General features: G+C 45.5%; 1 protein-coding gene across 3 annotated transcripts in view; it reads right to left on the bottom strand.

Moving 5' to 3' along the window:
* The window catches only part of SLC22A23 (solute carrier family 22 member 23), a 186,495-nt gene that overhangs the window by 120,781 nt on the left and 46,432 nt on the right, over positions 1-19,282 (bottom strand). The gene's annotated exons all lie outside the window — the stretch shown is intronic.

Consider the following 19,282-nt stretch of genomic DNA (forward strand, 5'->3'; position numbering starts at 1 on the left):
AAGGCCTGGTTTGGGATGAAATGAACAGAGTTCTCCTGGCACGGCATCACTGGGCCAGTTGCCACCATCCATCCGTGGGCTCATCTGGAACAGCAACCAGCGGTGAGCCACAGTCAGGAAAAGGAATGAGGCTCTCTCCATAACCTCTGGGCCTATGTTAAACTTCACATCCAAGGACACCGGGGAGGAAAAGGTACTGAAGAAAGAAAGTAGGACTGCCTGGTAATTTTACAAGCACTCAGCCATCTCAGGTAATTGGCCTCAATCACAGAATACTATTCAATCAGATTTTAAAAGATGCCCCTCTGTCAGAATGCAGAGAGATCTAAGTAGATCCTGCATCCCTCTTCTCTGCCCCACTCCCTCTCTCCTCCCTCCCCAAAGTCCAATTAAGTCCAAGTGCCAACCTAACATGAGAAGGCTAAGAATTCTGTTCACATCTACCATGACCTTAGTCCACAGGATTTCTCATGAGAAGAAAGCCACACAGCTGGAGTGAACTCTAGTGCTCCCAGGGGCCTAGAGTTCTGGGGGTACACTTAGGGTTCACTTGCAGGTTTAAATGTTATCTAAGAATAACCTAATGCAGAGATGTACACACTGGGGCCACTCTGGTTCTGTTTCACTATCCATCAGTTCCATGCACCAAAAGCTGGCTGCCACTCAGCAGCTCTGAGCCTGGTATGTATCAGTGGACCCCGACTGGGGCTATAGAGTGTACTAAACATCATCACTAAACATTTATATTCTAAACATCAGTCTCAGGCCCTACAGGCTTAAATAATATGCTGCCTATCTGCCAAACCACTGGCTTCCAATGTGGAAGCTGGAGTTCTGCCTAGGAGCCCCACCCAGAGGTCTGAGGGAACCAGGACACTTACTGTTGATGTTGGCGCCTCTTTTTCCGCAAATTTGGTCAACTGCCTGAATGGAATGAAGAGAAATCATAGCCTGACTCATTAGAGTGATGAAAAATTTCTCAAACTTACCAAAATGCCCCTGATGAGAGGAAACAAGATCAGCCCTGTCCCTCCTCTCACGGAGCTACAATGAAAATAACAGCAATGACTCAGGGGAATCAACCAGTAATAGTAAGGAAAAGGAAGAGAGTGACTCTAGGTTATCATTCATTCTTCACCATTCCCCTTGTGGGCTCATGGAAATGTGATTTGCACACAAATGTCCTCACCAACTCATGGAGACTTTATTCTGATTGATATCAATTCATTAATCAATACCTGTAGGATGTCGTTGAGCAACAGGTTTTGAATCCCACCAACTGTTCCGGCATCCACACCAAATCCATCTGGGTCATGAGGCTTTGTGAGAAATCTCAGCAAATTCCCTCTACTATTCAAAAACACTTATGATATATCTCTAATATGTGGGGATTGGACTAAAAAGTCTAGCCCTCCCAGCTTTAACAATTTAGAATCACATATGTATATCTATTCTGCAATACTTCTGCACAGATTTTCATCATGTTTCATGAATTCATTCATTCATCAGACTAGTATTTAGATACCCATTCTGTGCCAGGTGCAAATCCAAGCACTGGAGATGGAGTAGAGAGCAAGAACAATAAAGACCCTGCTTTCAAGGTGTTTCCTCTAGAGTGGATGAGTGGTATGCGGAGATACAAATACACAAATAAATGAAGGCATTTTAAGGTAGGGCAGATGCTTTAAAAAAGGCTGGGTGAGTCTAAAGAAATTGTTTGGGTACTGATTAGACTAGCTAGCCTGAGGAAGTTTCACAGGCATCAACTGAACAGAGATCATAGTGACAAGACCTGGCCAGACCTGCAGAGGTCTGGAGGGGAGCATTTCAGGCAGAGGGAAAGGTGAGTACAAAGGAACTAAGAAGCAAGCTGGAGCTGAAAGGTCCATCTGGCTGGACACAGTGTAAGATCAAAGGGCCAAACCACGCAGGATAGCATGGGCTGCAGTGAGAAGTGTGGAAGGCACGATGGAAGCTGTTAGAGGGTGTGGCAAAGACCACTAGTCATCCCCCAAGACCATTCTCCCCTTCCTCCTACAGGCTCATAGCTGTACAAAACAAGATCAAGTTCTCCAGCCACCCTTGCAATTGGGTGTGGATAGGTTGCTGAGATCTGGCCAATGGGATGTGAAAAGTGGTACCCATGACTTCTGAGCAGTGACCTGAAGGGGAAGAAGTGTTCCTTCTTCCTCTTTTCCACTGCTCTGCTGGCTGGATCAGGACAGCAGAAGGGGCCTGGGATTCTCAGTGTCATGGGACTGCCACAGCAGCCCAGGACTGACTATACTGATGATAGAAATAAACTTTGTTTAAATCCCTGTTGTTCTGGTTTTAAATGCTTTCAGAAATGAAGCTATTGCTAACTATATAGACAGATCGATGCAGGAGAGTAGAAGTTCTGATTCAGGCTGTATGAATATCACCCTAGTTGTAAGTGAAGAATGAGCTGTAGAGGTCTGAGCAGGAAGCAGGAAGATCAGTTAGAAAGCCATTGTGCTTAGTTTTCCAGGCATGAAATGAAAAGGCTTTGCCTCAGGGGGTGGCAGTGGAGATAGAGAGAAATTGAGGGACTCAGAATGTAATTTGGAGGAAGAACTGAGAGGATTTGCTGATCAAGGGAGAGAGAGAGAAGAAAGGGTTACTCTTACCCATTTTTGGCTTGAGCGACTGCAAGGATAATGGTTCTAGGGAGGGATGGCTCTGAGGATGTGGGAGGAAGGAGGGTTCTGTTTTGGCCACACAATCTGAAATGCCTACTGGACATCCAAGTGGAACATCCACAAGGCAGTAGGGTATACGATTTTAGAACTCAAGAGGGAGGTCAAAGTTGGTGATATACACCTGGGAGTCTCTGGCCTATGGAGAGGTGAATTAGTGCCATGTTTCTAGCAGGGCAGACACGCAGAGAATCCAGATGGAGAAATGTCAGGAGCCCCAGATCCAACCTTTGGAGGGAGGGCAAAGGAAGGGAAAAGCCAAGTGAGTGTGGTGTCATGAAAGCAAAGAAGAGGGTGTGGTCAAGCTGGGTCAGACACTGCTGAGAAGTCGAGTTCAGATAAGCAAAAGAGAAAATGACTAAGCCTGTGGCAGCCTGGAGGCTGTGGGTTATCTTATCAAGGGAATTCCACCCGAGCAGCAGGGATGACGAAAGCCTGAGTGGACTGAGGCAAGCACGGGAAGCAAGGCCCCAGAGACAATGCTTGGGGCTCATGTTTGGAGAAGTTTTGCTGTGAAAGGGAGAAATGATGCTACTGTCTCTAATTCTACTTGCTGCCTGAACTGGGCCTGTCCAATATAATAGCCACGAGCCATATATGGTAACTTACGTGAATTAAAATGGTTTTAAATGACAAATTCAGTCCCTTAGTCACTCCTGCCACATCTCAAGCACTCAATGGCACACGTGCCTAGTGCTGGACTATTGGGCAGTGCAGGTAGAGACCATTTCCCTTGATGCTGCAGGCTCTCTTGGGCAGCTCTGACCTAAATCCTCCTCTAAGTTCCTCTTTGAAACTGTTGATTATGCTTGGTTTGCCTTGTAGGATGATGTGAGCGGGACAATGGCAGAGGAAAAGCATGTTTCCCACTTGATTTTCCTTTTATAACTTAGACATGTGACAACCGTTGCTCCACGCCTTTGTCCAAATTCTTCGGGTTCATGTTTACAAACTGTTTATAATAACTTTCAACGTTTGAAGAGGGCAGCGGTCTGCATAGCTTCTCAGGAGATCATTATTCTCAGGTTTTCAATCATTCCTTCATTGGAGTTACCTCCTCATCCCTCTGAAAAGAGGATAGGAACGAGGCAATGCCTCTCAGGCCCTGGAGATGGTGTGGCTTCTCCTTGTGCCCTTCCCTCCTCTCCCTGCACTCCACACAGGCACCACAAACGGAAAAGCCAACTGTGCAAACATTCGCTTCTACTGTCACAAGGTGAAGAGGAAAAATGCCAAAAAGGAGAGCTTGGAAACACAGCAGAAGAGCAATGACCCCCTGCAGAGAACATGAAATGAGATCTGGCAGTGACCCCACTAAAGAAACGGAAAATAAGATCCAACCCAGAACTGGTCAGAGAACACCACTGTGCTTTAGGGTAACAATTACAAAGGAAAAGAGGGATTGGGCACTGTAATATCCCAGGACTGCAGCTTGCACTCCCTGGGTGGTGCATTCTGTAATTCGATTAAATCCTTGCAAAGAACAAGATCCATGTATCACAGAGTCATCAGATCCTCCCCCAACAACTCCAGGCACCCATGAAAGTTCTCACAATAATTTCTGTATGTGGTTGGTGGGCTGTAGACTCACAGGACTCAAGAAGCCCAGGTGAAACACAAGAAAACTGAACGATTATTCCAAAGACCATCTTTTCAGTGGCAAAACTGTCAAGAACAGGAATGACTGTGGTAAATTTCATTTATGGGAAATATACATTTGAATGATTAGTTCTCCATTTAACTTTTTCCAGGGTGCCTACTGCATCAAAGAGGAAATTCTCAGGTTGAATTTGTGAAACTGCACAAACTATGACTGCTTCATGACAGCCCCTGGAATCAGAAGGGTGTGACCCCCAGAGTGATCTCCCCCAAACACAAAGCAAAGCACATCACTTTGTCCCTCAAAAAGCTGGCAGTGGCTCTTCAGGGCCCACAGGGTAAGGACCAGACCCCTTAAGTCTCCACGTCACTCTGAGGCCTGTCCTGCTCTGGTCTACCTTTGCACAGCCCCCACATGATAATACCGTGTCCTCTGTGGAGAATCACATCCTGTCTGGCCAGGCTCCCTGGTGACAGGGGCTAAGACTCGGGGAAGGGACTTCATCCTCAGATGCTGGAGAAAGCAGCCAGAGAGTCACAGAGGCAGCCAGACCATGGAGTCATGGGCAGGGGGCAGGTCTAAACCACACCGTCAACCCAGTGATGAAAAGCAGGCACCAAGGCAGGCAGGTATGGGGCAGGAAGGACGGGTCACCAAGGTGAGGCTGGCTCCATATGTGGGCGGGAAGATTGTAGCCATCTCTGGGTGCGTTCTTGGCAGTCTACACAAGTTTTAAAATCGTATGCTCCCACGTCAGTGAAAATCTTAGTCTTATATTAATACGAGGGTATTCTCAATCATCTGGATGGGACGCCTGTAGCCCAGTGTGAACCTATAATAAGATTTTGGAGCCCACATTTTCATCTGGATTTATACTCACCAAAGGCCACATGTCACCATGATCGGCTGCACAAATGCAGGTCTAACAGGTATGAATAAAGTAGTAGGAGAATCAAGATCTCTCGTGTGTACGGCAAACCCTACTGAGCCTGAGCGTCAGGCAGGGGACCACAAGGACTGTGCCCATCCATGTGGCAAAGATCAGCTTCATTAGCAAGAAGAGTAACAGGAAACAGGCAATAACAAATGCTTCCAGTCTCAATGACAGCCATAAATGGACTAAATGCATATTTAATTATTACTTTAAAGTAATGCCACAAATCTAACTTTTTATCTTCAGGAGACAGATAGAGTAGTGCAGATATCAAGTGACACCCCATTACAGCGAATGACTGAGGCTTGCTCATGGAGCAGGCCAGGGGTGAAATACATAAAGCGTGAGTATTCCATGCCAGCCAAGCCTTAAAATCACTGCCATCTCAGATGGCAAAATTATGCAAAAAGGCAACATGTACACTGGAATTACCCAAGTCAAAATGCCAAAATAGATTAAATATTAATCTGAATCTGAAGCTACATCTTTCTGCTATTCAACCCAACATGAGTCAGTGGGTAATTCTGTTTCGGGAAAAGACTGTTGTCCATCACACGGAACTCCTGGATTGAAATTATATTATACAGGTTTTGAAACTGTCTGTTGTTAATACTTTGGTTTTATAGTTATTTGGAAGTTACGAGAACTCATGCAAATTCCTTACAAGATGATTGCACACATTTAAATAATACTATACTAACATATTTCAAGTCAAAAAAAGATGGGGCTGTTGGGAACAACACAGCAGTATAAACAGGGCACTAGAGTCGGGCGGACTTGGGACCAGGGAAGTTCTGTTTGTTCCACCTCTTAGTGATACGGAAGGGAAGTGCTAGGAAGGGAAGAGCTGGGTAGAGGAGGGCATGGTCCCTGGCTAGGGCTTCACCCCCACAGACCTAGGTGAGGACAGGCATTTCCTGCCCAAGACCACCCTGGCCTGCCACGCCCCCATCCTGTGCCCTGGAGATGGCCAGGTGCAGTGGCTTATGCCTGTAATCCCAGCACTTTGGGAGGCCAAGGCGGGCAGACAATGAGGTCAAGAGATCGAGACCATCCTGGCCAACATGGTGAATCCCCACCTCTACTAAAAATACAAAAATTAGCTGGGCATCTGTAGTCCCAGCTACTCGGGAGGCTGAGGCAGGAGAATCACTTGAACCCGGGAGGCAGAGGTTGCAGTGTGCCGAGATCAGGCCACTGCACTCCAGCCTGGTGACAGAGTGAGACTCCGCCTCAAAAACAAAACAAAACAAAACAACACAACAACAACAACAAACCCCAAGACCCTAGCAGGGAGGCACACAGGCAGCTGGACATTGAGAGGAGCACATCAGCAGAGGAACACACAGGCGGCCGGATGTTGAGAGGAATGCCCCGGCAGGCACCGGCATGCACCGGCAGGCTGGCGGGCCATCGACCAGCAGAATGACATGGAATTTGGTGGGGTAGTCGGAGAAGAGTGAGGCCGCCGAGCAGCCTGACTCCAGGGAAAAACCATCTCCCTTCTGGCTCCCCCATCTGCTGACAGCTACTTCTGCTCAATAAAACCTTGCACTCATTCTCCAAACCCAGGTTGATCTGATTCTTCTGGTACACCAAGGCAAGAACCCCAGGATACAGAAAGCCCTCTGTCCTTGCAATAAGGCAGAGGTCTGACTGAGCTAACACAAGCTGCCTTCCGATGGCTAAACTAAAAGAGCACCCTGTCACACACGCCCACTGGGGCTTCAGGAGCTGTAAACATCCACCCATAGACACTGCTGTGGGGTCGGAGCCCCACAGCCTGCCCACTTTATGCTCCCCTAGAGGTTTGAGCAGTGCGGCACTGGAGGAGTGACCCACTCCCCCATCCCACACCCTGCCAGGGGAACAAGGGAACTTTTCCCATTTGATTAGTATGTAGCCTTAGGCAAGTTACCTTCCCTAAGCCTCAGGTTTCCATTTGTGAAATGAGTGCTTATATCACAGAATTACTGGGTGGATTAAATAGTTCCATAGCACTCAGCAGTGAAAAAGTTCACCTTTGCACAGTCCCCACATGACAATTCCGTGTCACCTATGGAGAGTCACATCCTGGCTGGCCAGGGTCCCTGGCGAGAGAGCCTCAGGGAAGATGCAGTGTACAAGCTCAGTAAGTGTTATCTCTGGCTTAAAGGCATCTCTAGCAAATTAGACAAGGTCCAGGAATTAGAAGTCTCAGTTTCCTTAACTGTAAAATGGGGCTATTTGTGGGAGCTACTTTACATGGTTACTGTGAAATTGACATCTCTCTATATATATTTGTGTATATGTAGATATGTATAATCAGCATAGTTTGTGAACTTAGAAAATGCTTAATAAATAGCTTATTATCATTGTTATCAAGGCACTATCATGATAGCCTCAATCCCTTTTTACTCCCTAATATCAAAACAGTGCTCAGCTATACAGCGCCATGCTATATACATGCACACATGCTGGGGTGTGCCAAAAGGGAGGTCTCAAGCCAAGATTCATTGCAGCTACTAGATGTCTAACTCTTACACTCCAGGGCTGTATATGGTTCTTTCTAAAAAGAGGTAAGGCAATGACATAATGAGATATGAGACACAATCATGCTCCAAGCACTGAGGTCAGCCCAACGGGGAGCAAATGACCAAGAATGGGGGGCCCTGGGGCCTCCCAGCAAGCACTTCCCACGCTGTGAGGGTAGTCACATGCCCCCACCCTAACACAAAGCAACCAGTACTATTTACCAAAGAGGAGAAATCATATTTTCCCTTGCATTCTTCTCCATCTCAGAGTCCTTGTTCACCCTGGGAGCCTTGCACACTTAGCAATGCCAGTTTGACATATTAAACTGATGCCAAGGAAGAAATAGTGAAAAACTCTAAGTCCCACAGAACTTAGCAAAATTTATTTACTATTTAAAACTGATATGGATGGGGAAATGAACTAGAACTAAATAGCTCTTAATTCTTAACCCTGCCCCCAACCCTGACAATCTGACTTTAGTTTGGAGGGAGTTCTGAGCCTTTTCCCAGAACTCACACAAAGCAAATAACAAGCAAGACATGCTTTCAAAAGGCAGAGGTTAGAAAGGACACAAGCACCTTTCAGCCAGCAAACAGGGGCAGGCAGAGCCAACTCTGGTTGGATACAAAGCACTCTTTTTTTTTTTTTTTTTTTTTTTAACAAGAATCATCAAAAGCCCTGTGGAAGGAAAAACAAAAAGAAAATAACAGCCCTTAATCAGAGACCCATTTTCTGGTCTCGGTGTTCTGTGCAGGAGGTTCAGAGGCCCTCTGAGCTGTCCCACTCTGTCACCTGGGAACACTGCCCTGAAGTGGAGGCCCTTCAGCTTCGCCCAAGAGAATCTCACCCCAGCTGCAATCTTCCCTGCCTCCTCAGGCTCCTTGACGTTGGTTTCTACTGGGGTAGAGGTCTTAGCTTTAAAAACACCCAGGACTAGATGTGGTGGCTCATACCTGTAATCCCAGCACTTTGGGAGGCTGAGATGGGAGAATTGCTTTATCCAGGGGTTCAAGACCAGCCTGAGTAACATCGTGAGACCTCATCTCTACAAAAAATTTAACAAGTAGCCAGGCACAGTAGTGCATGCCTGTGGTCTCTGATACTCAGGAGGCTGAGACGGGAAGATCCTTTGAGGCCAGGAGGTCGAGACTTCAGTCAGCTGTGACCGCACCACTGCACTCCAGCCTGGGCAACAGAGCAAGACTCTGACTCTTAAAAATAAAATAAAATAATAAAACCAAAAAACCAAAAAACACTCAGAAGGCCCCTGAGTCTGACTTCACCATTTAGAGAATTGCCAGCAAGGCCCTGCTTCCAGAGTCTGGGCCAGTGGGAGCTGGGTTCCTACAGGCCTGGCGGCTGGACTTGGGAGGTTGTTCACCATGCAGAGGAAACGCCTCTTCAGAGGGGACCACAAACTCACATCATAAAATGTGCAAAACAAGGCACTGCCCATCATTTCACCCCAAACATTTGCTAAGTCTTACATGGATTCTGGGCCAGCAATTGGAATGTGGTTCCTGAATGGTTTTTCCCCCAGAAGGGCCATTTGAAATTACAATAAAAAATGAACCATGTGTTATTCAAAGTCATGCCCTTCCTCAAGCGGCCATTCATGTCCATCCTGAAAACACACATTCTCACACAGCCACATCGCAAACAGGAACTGCCATCCACCCCTCCAGAAGGAAGGCAGTGAAACCTTATGGCAGAACATGGCAAACCACAGGGCCAAGCCTACAGCTGTGGTACAGATAATGAGCAATGTCTTGAGTTAATATTTAACAATATGAACAAAATGTTTACAGGCGTTTTTAGGGATTAATACAAGGAAGGGAAAGGGAGAGGTTGCATACAGATAAGATAAATCTTGAAAATGAGTACCACTATTCTATTTCTTCACTGGGTTTTCTTACCAATTAATGAAGCATTCTGTGAGTGACAGATACTCAGGGAGTCGATAGAAGAGCCCTAGGAATGATCTGTCCAGGAGAATTTTTTCTTGAGTTTATTGTCCTCCCTTACCCCTAAAGTGGTTAAGACTTTCAAAATGCAATATATGATTGCATTTGTTTTTTTGAGATGGAGTTTTGCTCTTGTTGCCCAGGCTGGAGTGCAATGGCACAATCTCAGCTCACTGCAACCTCTGCCCCTCAGGTTCAAGTGATTCTCCTGCCTCAGCCTCCCAAGTAGTTGGGATTACAGGCATGCACCACCACGCTTGGCTAATTTTTTGCATTTAGTAGAGATGGGGTTTCACCATGTTGGTCAGGCTGGTCTCAAACTCCTGACCTCAAGTGATCCACCTGCCTCGGCCTCCTAAGGTGCTGGGATTACAGGCGTGAGCCACCACGCCTGGCCTATGACTGCATTTTTTTTTTTTTTTTTGAGACAGAGTCTCGCTCTGTTGCCCAGGCTGGAGTGCAGTGGCGCAACCTCGGCTCACTGCAAACTCCGCCTCCTGGGTTCACGCCATTCTCCTGCCTCAGCCTCCCGAGTAGCTGGGACTACATGCACCTGCCACCGCACCCGGCTAATTTTTTGTATTTTTAGTAGAGATGGGTTTTCACCGTGTTAGCCAGGATGGTCTCGATCTCCTGACCTCACGATCCACCCGCCTCGGCCTCCCAAAGTGCTGGGATTACAGGCGTGAGCCACTGCGCCCGGCCAGACTGCATTTTAAAATGAATTTTAAAAGCTCTGAATGGACGCTATATGAGAGGTAATTTATTAAGCTGGCCACTGGAAAAACAATTATGAAGCAGATTCTTGCCCCCACCCACCAGTTATTCTGCTATTTGAAGCTACTAGACAGCCACAGTCCAAAGTTCCCAAGCTTGCTGCGAGCCCCCAGATTCCCTCACATGAGTGGGCCTCGTGGAAGAGGAAAGGGCCGATTATTCCAGACAGCACTGGTGCTTGCACTAGGATGGTGGCCATCACGTCACAAACATGCAGATGTCCACCAACACTTCCCTGGAACTTCATGGTTTTACAGATGACAGTCATGTTCATCCTGTCAGCCACCTGCCCAGTCTTTCCTAGGTGAGGAAACTGACTTTGAGTAGTCAGTCAGCTACCTTGTTAAAGGTCACAGCTGGCAAGTGGGGGGCTTGGCTTCCAATCCAAGCCTGGATTCCACCCAAGCATCTTCTCAACTGCTTCCGTGTGATCACACACACGTGTGTGCACGTGGGTGTGTGCTGAGAAAGAGGGTGGGGATATGGCAAGTCTGCACACACTGCCTTTCAGTATGGACATTGGAACATCAGAACAAAACTGCATCTCTAACTCAACTCAATTGTATTAAATGTAACTGAATATCCAGTTATTGAGTCATGGGAATATCATGTTTCAGGTGACTTTAAGCAAAAATAGCCATTACTGACTTGCCTTCCAATTCAGTTTTTTTCTGCTCAATAATCATGAACATCTACCACTCTTAAAAAAATCATTTTCTTGCACAACGATGGAAATATATCACTAAATTGTGCACACTTATAATTGGCTGCAATGGGCCAGGCATGGTGGCTCATGCCTGTAATCCCAGCACTGCAGAAGGCCAAGGTGGATGGATCACTTCAGGTCAGGTGTTTGAGACCAGCCTGGCCAATGTGGCAAAACCCCGTCTCTACTAAAAATACAAAAATTAGCTGGGCATGGTGGCTCCTGTAGTCCCAGTCACTTGGGAGGCTGAGGCAGGAGAATCGCTTGAACCTGGGAGATGCAGGTTGTAGTGAGCCGAGATTGTGCCGCTGCTCTCTAGCCTGGGCAACAGAGTGAGATTCCATCTCAAAACAAAAACAAAAACAAAAAAACAAAAAACAAAACAAAAAAAAGCTGAAATGGTAAACCGTATGTAATGTATATTTTACCACAATAAAAAAAATGTAACTTTCTTTCTAAAATACTTGGCATAGGACAAGACAGTGTTTCTCTGGGGTATACATAAATTAAAACCTATGCTCGAAATAATTCACATTACATTAATCACTACATTTCCTCAGTCATTGAGGCTGTGATTCTGCCTCCTCAGTGTGGCATGGCCCTCCTGCGCCATGGCCATGGCCCTCATTCAGGCTCTTCTTCCTCCCTCATTCAGGCTCTTCTTCCTCCCTCATTCAGGCTCTTCTTCCTCCCTCATTCAGGCTCTTCTTCCTCCCTCATTCAGGCTCTTCTTCCTCGCCTCGATACCACAGCAGCCTCCCAGCTCCTATCTTGGCCTTCTTTTCCTCTTCGGCCTGCTCACACTGCAGCCTGAGACATTCCTCCAAAACATTCATCTAAAGGCTTGTCTTTCTCAGTTGAGGTCCTTCAGTGGCCTGCCACTACCTTAAGGTCATGGAGGATAGGTCTGTGTGTGTTGTTCCATCCTCCTTCCTTGGCTTTGTTAGTCATAATTTAGATTCCAGCCAACCCCAATTACCCACACTACCCAGAGTGCACCAGGCCCCAGCCAACCCCAATCATCCACATTACCCAGAGTGCACTAGGCTCCAGCCAACCCCAATCACCCACTTACCCAGAGTGCACTAGGCTCCAGCCAACCCCAATTACCCACACTACCCAGAATGCACTAGGCTCCAGCCAACCCCAATCACCCACATTACCCAGAGTGCACTAGGCTCCAGCCAACCTCAATCACCCATATTACCCAGAGTGCACTAGGCTCCAGCCAACCTCAATCACCCACATTACCCAGAGTGCACTAGGCTCTTCCAGGATCTAAGCATCCACTGCAAATAGCAAACACCTATTCTCCCTGACCCCACAGAACTCACAGCTCAGGAGTCTCCTCTGGTGCTCACTGTCCCAGCAGGGTGTGTCTCTGCCTCTTCACTCACTAAACTCTGAGTGTGCAGGAACACATATTTGCCTCTATGTCCTCAACACTCAACAATGGCGAGGGTTTAGTATGTAATCAAGGAACCAACTGTCCATCCCCTGACACCCGACAGGTCCTCACATGTTCATGGAGCAAACGAGCAAAGGAGAAAATTGTGCTTCCAGGCAGGTCATGAAAAACTAAAACTTAAACTCTTTGTAGCAGAGCCTATCTGGCAGGATGCGCTGATTTGAGAAACAGTTGTTGACAACAAACTTTCATGGCTCTGCACCATTTGAGTTATATTTCTCTCTGTGCTCTCAGCCAAGAGTCTGTCTTTTCACTAACAGCAAGTCTTGGCAAACCAGTAATGATTTTGCTTCCCACTAGATACGTTTCGATGTTTTCAAGAAGCCTAATGTTTTGTTGTTGTTTTTTTTTTTTTACTTGTTTTCAAGGTGACTGATTTATTTCCTCTTTTAATTTGCTTTTAAGAACATAAAACAAAACAAAGTCAGCCCAATATTGCTGTCTTACATTACTGAACAATCTTTTCTGGTCGACTCAGCTTTTAGCTTCAGGTCCCATCCTGTCTGTCCAGGTGTAAAAAAAAAAAAAACAAAAAAAAAACTCCCAGGGAGTGTAATAGGATTCCAGCCAGCAAACATGTGGTAAGAGAGGCGAATGGAGCAAGCAGGAAAGGATCTCCCAGCAGGGGCCAGCAAGGGCAAGGTTGTTGACATGAGGGCAGGGTCTGGAACCCTGGGGAAAGGGAAGCTGTTAACCATTAATCTTACCCTATCACAGCATCTCTTCCCAGCTCACCTTTGTAGATCTGCACTGGTGCAGCAGCCACACAGCAAGGAAGGATGGAAGTCCAACAACTCTAGTTACTAGTGTGGACTTGAGACTGGCACATCTAGGGAGGTAAGAGGAAGCACCCCTGGTTTCACTGCCCCCACTCCCACCCCAAGAAATCTTCAACAATGAAGGAGGCTAATGGCTAAGAATTCAAAAGCCATAGAATTCTAAAACTGGAAGTTATGTTGAAGCTCAACAGTTTTCCATTTGTTTTGTTTTCCATTCGTTTTCTCCACAGGTTATTCCAGGAAGGGATCGCACAGCTACACAAAACTTGGTTTAAATCTCATCCCCTTACTTTATAGAGCGGGAGACACAAGCTCAGAGAGATCTCACAATCTGTCACAGTCACTGTCAGTCAACTGTGGAGTCTGCAATCCAACTCAGACCTCCTGATTTTCAGATCTTTTCAGTTCCCCTTTTAGAGTAGTGAACAGCTTTGTTTCAAATGAAGCACAGACACACTACTAAAATTCCAGTCTGGAAAAAACCTAGTCCCTAAGGTTTTGATGCACAGTTTAGGAACAGCCTCCCTGGTGTGGAAAAGCATCCAAATACTCTAATTTTAAAATGCCCAGATATCTCCGAATATTTACTACTATTTTCCTCTGATTTGGACATAGATCTACCTTCACCAAATTCAAAACACCAAAAGATATACGCACTGGAAAGCCTATCTGTACATTTAGGCAATAGCTACATGTTTTCTTGCACAGACTTCTGGACAGAAGACTGGGCAGATGGGTCTCAGTGATGCCACTGGCCGCTTATTCTTTCTCTGTCCTCATATTTCCATTTTTAATATGCAGGTGAGATGATATATCCTTACATGCCCTAGAGACATTTGCATTTTTTCCAGAGAAATGTCTATAGAAAGAAAAGTCCAGGGTTTGGCTAACATATAGGTAGAGATAGAGAGAAAGGCCTGAGCAAATTTTTATTTGAAGGACTGGCACAACTTTGAGAAAAATCAGTCTCCAGCGGCATGTTGTGGCTCCCTGCTGGATGGCTCACCCCTCCAGGCTCCGACCCATGACCAGCGGCCCTGCCTAACTGGCCAGCACAGCATCCTCACCTTCCCAGGGGTTGGAACTGCCTCACCAGACGCTTCTATTCTTACTTACCCTGCAGTGAGGCCAGAAGCTCTGACTGCTCAGAGGTGGGATAGGGAAGACAGTGGGGTACAGAGCAAATGCCCTGTTATTTTTTGCTTAGAAATTTACTCCTTTGCTTTTCGCAGTTTGCCTGCAGGGTTAGTAATGTGTTTCCAGTGAAGAAAATGACTGATGGAGAGACCTCAATCTGCTCCGACTTCCCGGTTGTGCCCATCTGAACCTCAGTAAAACCAAAATTCCTTTGAAGCTTAAAAAAAAAAAAAAGATTTGTCGGCCGGGTGCGGTGGCTCATGCCTGTAACCCCAGCACCTTGTGAGGCCGAGGCGGGTGGATCACGAGGTCAGGAGATCGAGACCAGCCTGGCCGACAAAGTGAAACCCCGTCTCTACTAAAAATACAAAAAAATTAGCCGGGTGTGGTGGCGGGCGCCTGTAATCCTAGCTACTCGGGAGGGTGAGGCAGGAGAATCACTTGAACCCAGGAGGCGGAGGCTGTAGCGAGCTGAGATGGCACCACTGCACACCAGCCCAGGCGACAGTGCGAGACTCTGTCTCAAAAAAAAAAAAAAATTTGTCAAAGGCCTTCGGTAAACTCTGACTCATTTCCTTGGTGGAAAAAGCCTTGTGAGTGGAGTTGGTCCCACCGGGAGAAGGGCTTTTCGCCCTGAGAACTTGCTGCTACTGGAAAGGCCCACGTATCTGAAGATGGGGAAACCGGGTGGAGAGAAAGAGATGACTGAGCACATATTCACGTGAAACTTTCCCTTCACCCAAATGCAGAGCAAATGTTTGCTCCCCAGAAGCCCACAAGTTAGCTGAAGCCATTTCTAGTTGACATCGGCAATCTCCATTCTCTTCATTCCACACTTTGACAACTCACTCTGTGGAGCCATTTGGCTCAGTCAATTTTTTTTTTATTTATATAGCATAGTGCTGACGCTTAACGATCCTGTTGACTGAAATACGTTGCAAGGAATATTAGTTCAGGGAAATATCAAAGTGTAAAAATATATGGGATAGTGAGAAAGAAAAAGCCATGCAACACCAGCACATTAGAAATTACTCAATCACTTCTGTGTCTGAAACCATTAGTGTCATGTGAAAAAGGGACCAGCAGTCCGGCCAGAGCAAACTCAAACTCTGAGTCTATTACCAGTTAAGTCAAGACTTGGCTTCTATTTTTGCAAAGTAATCAGTGACTGAGTCAGCTGTGAAATTTCTGGTTGCTCCTTGATCTTGTGTAACGTTTATCCAAGTATTTAGGCTGTCTGGCTTGAAGGAGGGTTATTATAATAAGAACATCTTTAGAGACTTTTTCAAGAAAATTGTTCATTGTTGGGGGAAAAAAACCCCTTCATTTGCCCACAGGAACTAAGGTTTGGTCTTTCTGTCAGCAAAAGGTATTGTTCATTATTTCAAACTGGGAAAGTGTAGCTGGGGGAGGCAGTTAGAAGTGGAGAGGGAAAAGGCAGAGATCAAGTTAGAAGAGACATTTTTAAACAGTATTTCTATTTAAAAAAATTCCCTCCCACAGGACTTACTACATCCAATATCAAATCAACTTAAAAAAACATCATCTCTCATGGCTCCATTTGAAGAAAGACATACCCTTCGCAGTGCTATATGACCTTGTCTGTGATATTATGGATCCTGGTTAGGAAAAGGATTCATACCACAACAAATCACGTCCGCCTATGCTGAGAAGTATCCATTTCTTCAGGCTGAAAATAAGACCTGCATTTTCATAAACAAATAGGAAAATGTGATCTGTTGCTTCTTTTCTTGGTCTGTGCCCCTTGCCTTGCTAAGTCAGTTTTTCGACTGCCTGTGTGTGTGTGTGTGTGTGTGCGTGTGTGTGTGTGTGTGTGTATGTGTGTCCAGAGGCCACTGATCCAGCCCAAGCGTATTTAGAAATTAATTCAGTATCTCACAAAGGTCTTACAGGCCACTACTGTGCTGGGGAAATCCATTGAGCTTGGCTTGTTCTCTCTTGCTCTTGCCAATGTGCACTCTGCTTCCATGCAAACACTCCTTAGGAAGATGCCAGCAATCTCTATTTTATGTACTAATTACACAACCACATCTCCCTTTGGCGACTTGAGGGAAACAAACATGTACAGTGTAGAGTATTTAACTGGAATGTACTTTAGAAAAACTCCAAAGCAGAAAAAAAGCCTTCAGCAGCCTTGCAAATAAAGCAGAAAACTTCCACAAGTCAGCAGCATTTCTCAAAATGAAGAGTCCACCCTTACGGCAAGCCACACAAGAAACTAAAACTGCAAAAATCATTACTTTCCCTACTTACATTGCCAAGCACCTGCAAGACTAAAAAAAGAATGCTATCCAGTTCTGTTCTGAGAAAGCACAGGCCTTTCCAGCAGATACATTAAGTGAGATAAAAACCTTATGGTTGGAGGAAGAAAAGACGTTGGGGCCATTACAAATGTAACTTCCAAATAATCAATGCCCCAAAGTTTTAAACTTCCCTTTAGAGTCAAGAAGTACTTCAACCCTGTGACCTGGCTTATCAATAATTTTCTTCAAGTAAAACAAATTTCCAAGCATTACCTAGGCATAAATACTACTGTATATAAAATGCTGGCAAGTACATTAATATGGATATTCAGTGACTCTGCTTTATTGACTCAGCTTTATTGACTGGGAGTTGCTGTCTTAACTTCTTGTCACCAGCCTCTGGCTTCTCCCAAGACTGCCACGTGTGCAGAGACATGGGTCACGCCAACCGTATCCTACCCCAATCCCACCTGCCCATTATGACTATTTCCTTTTTAAATTCTCCCTTTATTTCCTGTTGATTCTTCTCTCAGAAGCTTTGCTCTTTTGCCATCTCTCAACCAACTCTCCTAAATTTTCATTGTTTAAATATTATCTCAACAAACTCTGAGTCATCATTCCCAGCCCTTTGGTTTAGTTTAGTTGTGTAACCCCAAATACTTTATTAGGTCTAACAGTGGGTCAATCACTTGTTGATCCTTGGGACATTTTCACTGCAATGGCATTTGTCATGATGTTTATTTAATTTGTGGTCCCAATCTAAGAAAACATGACCATTTATTTAAGCCCTGCTTTACTGCAGAAAAAAAACCTAAGGCTGCTTATACTAACAAGATACACACAAAATAACACAAATTATGGAGGAAGAAAAATGGGACAAAGCAGACATTAAAGTAGGGAAGCTAAGATGAAACTAGGAGACAGGTCAGAATTTAAAGCTTGTGTTACCAGGCCCACACACAAATATTTACATCAGTGGTTGAAAAATTATGGCCCACTGGCCAAATTTGGCCCACCATCTGTTTCTGTAAATAAAGTTTTATTAGAACACAGCCACATCTGCTCATTTACATATTCTTTATGGCTGCTTTCAGGCTACAATGGCAGAGTTGAGTAACTGCGACAGACCATATGGCCTGCAAAGCCTAAAAAACTTCCCACATGGAAAAAGTTTGCTAATGCCTGGGTTATATGATTCTGCGCCTAGGAGACTGGAGTGAAGCAATCTCCTAGGGTAAGTACTTTCTTTGAATGGTTCTGAAGTGGAAGAGAACTTTCTGCTATAAAGAGCTCACTATGTAATCTAATGAAAACACATCTTCAACATAATATTTTGTAGTAAATATAGCAATTGGCTTCAGAGGTCAACGGCATGATGTCACAGTGCAAGTCAGTAAAACAATTCCATGAATATGTGAGGTAGAAACAATGCCATTCAGGTACAATTCACTCCTGGTCTGGCTTCATTCATGGATAGTCTCTCCAGATGGCAAATGCCAGTTACACAGGTAGCCCTTCCCTACCCTCCTTCCTTGACACTAGCAGACATGGCTAATGGATCAAGGTGTTCTCTTCTGCTGAGCCCCAAAGTCTCCTCAGAAGTATTCTCCCCATTCTCTGGCAGCTTCAGCCAGTCATTAGTAGTTGGCATGCAAGATAAAACCAATACACCATCTTTACAGTAAGGCAATTTTCCATGAACACTCTCTGGCCTGGGGGTGGTGAGGCTGAGGTTATATTCTCTGCAGAGCTCCTGAAGCACAGCTATTCCATTTTGTCCCAGTGCAGAGCTGTCCCCTTTTATGGCCATCCATGTGAGAGGACTGGATTGCCCTCCCCTGTGAGAATGGAAGCCTGGGAAGGACGGCTGCCTGGAGTCAGGCTCCCAGCGCACTTGCACACATGTAGGCCAAGGGATTGCCTGAGGGCAGGACCAGGAGGCTTCTCCAGAAAAGTGCTCAGACCTGTTCCCCTGCACAGACTGTCAGGGGTCAGGGCCATAGACAATGGCACAGGCATTTTGCCTGGGGAAGTTCAAGCCCAATACTCACGTCATTTATTCAAAGAAACGAAGTCCCCAAACACCATCCCCCAGGCCCACTGATCTTGTCATGCATATCTTCCTAAACAACTTCCCAAGAGACAAGGGTTCTAAGATAAATGCAAGTAAACTGGAAAAGGTGACTTCTAAGAAACTACTGTTCAGTTAAAGATTGATGACAAAATGGCCAACTATGGATCTAGAAGAATATACCGGTAGCCTTTTTCTGTGTCTGCTCCTTCCTGTGACAATAAAACTATGTCCTGAATTGATTATATTTCTAGTGGAACAGAAATTTTAGCTATCTAAAAGAAGTCTTTAATATGCAAATTTAAGAGAATTAGAACTATTCTTATTTTGTCACACTGGAAATTGCTACTT

The sequence above is a fragment of the Nomascus leucogenys genome, chromosome 8 (genome assembly GCF_006542625.1).
Source record: "Nomascus leucogenys isolate Asia chromosome 8, Asia_NLE_v1, whole genome shotgun sequence".
NCBI lineage: Eukaryota > Metazoa > Chordata > Mammalia > Primates > Hylobatidae > Nomascus > Nomascus leucogenys.